Raw genomic sequence first — 3926 nt, forward strand, 5'->3', positions numbered from 1 at the left:
TAGCACTTAAGGGAAGAACTTTACAACCTTTCAGCTCATCTTCCCCCTGACTTGTACAGACAAACACAACCCGGAGTAGCTAGTGTGTAGGATTTTTTACACTAGTGTCTCTGATCTCTGCAGACATCCCAACTTGTCTAGAAGCTAGTTTTACAAGGACGGTCTGTTTCTCCCTCAACACCAAAGGGAGGAGGGTCTCTTCTTGCATTGTCTCACCCCGTGCCGCCCTGAGGTTCTCACCGCTGAGGAAGTCGTTTTTATGTACTGTTATCCTTTCGCTCAATCTCTCTAACACCATGACATAACTTGGGCTGAGGTAATGTATACAATAATGGGGGAGACGGGTGTAAATCCATCAGGTGGTCGTAAATTCACGCCTGGCACTTTTGTGTGCACGGATTACACTGCTCTGGGCTGGACGATGATGTCTGGATGGCTGGCACGTGCAAATACACCCACAGAACCACACACACACACACATTTAAACGGTTTATTCCATGGCCTGCATACACACCAGACATGTCAGCCATTGAGCATGTTTGGGATGCCCTGGATCGACGTTTACGATGGCGCGTTCCAGTTCCTGCCAATATCCAGAAACTTCTCACAGCCATTGGAGAGGAATGGGACAACATTCCACAGGCCACAATCAACAGCCTGATCAAATCTATGCGAAGGAGATGGTTTGCGCTGCATGAGGCAAATGGTGGTCACACCAGATACTGACTGGTTTTCTGATCCACGCCCCTACTTTCTTTTTAAGGTATCTGTGACAAACAAATGCATATATGAATACCCAGTCATGTAAAATGCATAGATTAGGGCCTAATGAATTGATTTAGATTGACTGATTTCCTTAAATTAACTGTAACTCAGTCAAATCTTTAAAATGGTTGTATGTTGCGTTTATGTTTTTGTTCAGTGTATATACATACACACACGCACACGCACACACACACACACACCTGATATGCAGTGTTTCTTCACTGTGAGTTCACTCTTAATGAACTTCCTTGACCACAAACGTTTACACAATACACACATAATGGCCAAATAACAGGGTAGCAATGTCCGTGGGATACCTGTGGTGCGACTAGTATCAAAGGTTTATCTCAGAGTAATTCCACTGTCTTGCTCTCAGCCCTCTGAGTAAAAGGTTGTGTGAACTCTGACTCACAGTGTTATTGGTCAAGGGTACACTCTTAGAAGAAAGGGTTCCAAAAGGGTTATTCGGCTATCCCCATAGGAGAACCCTCTTTTTGGTTCCAGGTAGAGAGAGCAAGAAAGCGAGAAACTGTAGATGACTTTATCACTGACCTCAACCCAGAGTCTCTCAGAGCGTTCACAGTTAGCCCACTAACACCCCTATCAAATCACAGTAAAATCAAAGTCTACCTGAACAGAGCAATACTCAGTCATACTCAGTTTGGCATCAAAGCCAAAGGAACTCCACAATATTAAGAAATGCTATAGATGGAAGGAAAGTAGTGTAGAAACCTACTGAAAAACAATTAGGCAACAACAAAATCAATGCCTTTTAGACAACGTCCTGGACAAGGCATTTCACTGTAACAGTGAAGGTGTGAACTTGGCAGTAGAAAACCTAAACAGTAAGAATGACCTTTCAGCTTCCCTATCAAATCAAAAGAATTCAAGCAGACAACATAAGAAAATGAACAACAATGACAAATGGTTTGATGAAGAATGCAGAAACCTAAGAAAGACATTGAGAAACCTATCCAACCAACAACATAGAGACCCAGAAAACCTTGAGTCTACGCCTTCACTATGGTGAATCACTAAAACAATATAGAAATACACTACAGAAAAAGAACGAACAGCATATCATAAATCAGCTCAATGTAATTGAAGAATCCCTAGAATCTCACCACTTCTGGGAAAATTGGAACACACTAAACAAACAACAACACGAAGAGTTATCTATCCAAACTGAGATCGTTTTGGCCCTATAACAAAGACCATACAGCAAAAACATATACCTAATCAATTACAAATCTGAGAATCAGCTATTAAAGACTACCAGAACCCACTGGATTCTCAAATTACATTGAATGAACTACAGGACAATGGTGTTGATGATATCCTAAATTTAATGATAAAACTACAGACCACAATTTAAATGTGGCTATACTTAAACTCTTTAACATCATCCTCAGCTCTAGTATCTTCCCCAATATTTGGAACTAAGGACCAACCTCAAAAGTGGAGACAAATTTGACCCCAATAACTACTGTGTGATATGCGACAACAGCAACCTTGGTAAAATCCTCTCATTATCGTTAACACCAGACTTTTCCTCAGTGAAAACAATGTACTGAGCAAATGTCAAATTGGCTTTTTATCAAATTACCATACGACAGACCACGTATTCTCCCTGCACACACTAATTGACAAACAAACAAAACAAAACAAAGACAATGTCTTCTCATTCTTTGTTGACTTTAAAAAAGCTTTGGACTCAATTTGGCATGAGGGTCTCCTATACAAATTGATGGAAAGTGGTGTTGGGGGAAAAACATACGACATTATAAAATCCATGTACACAAACAACATTTGTGAGGTTAAAATTGGCAAAAGAATACTAACATTTCTTTCCATAGGTCGTGGGGTGAGACAGGGATGCAGCATAAATCCCACCCTCTTCAACATATATATCAACGAATTTGTGAGGGCACTAGAACAGTCTGCAGCACCCCGCTTCACCTTACGAGAATCTGAAGTCAAAAATCTACTTTTTGCTGATGATCTGGTATTTCTGTCCCCAATCAATGAGGGCCTACAGCATAAACTAGATATTCTGCACAGATTCTGCCAGACCTGGGCCCTGACAGTAAATCTCAGTAAGACAAAAATAATGGTGTTCCAAAAAAGGTCCAGTTCCCAGGACCACAAATACAAATTCCATCAAGACACCGTTGCCCTAGAGCACACAACTTTTTTTTACATACTTCGGCCTAAACATCAGTGCTCTTAGAGACAAGACAAGAAGGGCCTTCTATGCCATAAAAAGGAACATACAATTTGACATACCAATTAGAATGAGGCAAAAAAATACTTGAATCAGTTATAGAACCCATTGCCCTTTATGGTTGTGAGGTCTGGGGTCCGCTCACCAACCAAGAATTCACTAAATGGGACAAACACCAAATTGAGACTCTGTATGCAGAATTATGCAAAAGATCCTCTGTGTACCATGTAAAACACCAAATAATGCATGCAGAGCAGAATTAGGCCAATACTAATTATCCAAATCCAGAAAAGAGCTGATAATTAAAATCTACAACCACCTAAAAGGAAGCGATTCCCAAACCTTCCATAACAAAGCCATCACCTACAGTGAGATGAACCTGGAGAAGAGTCCCCTAAGCAAACTGGTCCTGGGGCTCTGTTAACAAATACAAACAGACCCCACAGAGCCCCAGGACAGCAACACAATCAGACCCAACCAAATCATGAGAAAACAAAAAGATAATTACTTGACACATTGGAAAGAATTAACAAAAAAAAACAGCAAACTAGAATGTACACATTGGCAGAATACTTGACCACTGTGACTGACTGACCCAAAATTATGTAAATCTTTGACTATGTACAAACTTAGTGAGCATACCCTTGCTATTGAGAAAGGTCGCAGTAGGTAGACCTGTCTCTCAAGAGAAGACAGGCTATGTGCACACTGCTCGCAAAATGAGGTGGAAACTGAGCTGCACTTCCTAACCTCCTGCCAAATGTATGACCATATTAGAGATGCATATTTCCCTCAGATTACATAGACCCACAAAGAATTAGAAAAAAAAAATTTTGGGATAAACTCCCATATCTACTGGGTGAAATACCACAGTGTACAATCACAGCAGCAAGATTTGTGACCTGTTGCCTCAAGAAAAGGGAAACCAGTGAAGAAC

This window comes from Oncorhynchus kisutch, linkage group LG12, assembly GCF_002021735.2.
Source record: "Oncorhynchus kisutch isolate 150728-3 linkage group LG12, Okis_V2, whole genome shotgun sequence".
In the NCBI taxonomy this organism is placed as follows: domain Eukaryota; kingdom Metazoa; phylum Chordata; class Actinopteri; order Salmoniformes; family Salmonidae; genus Oncorhynchus; species Oncorhynchus kisutch.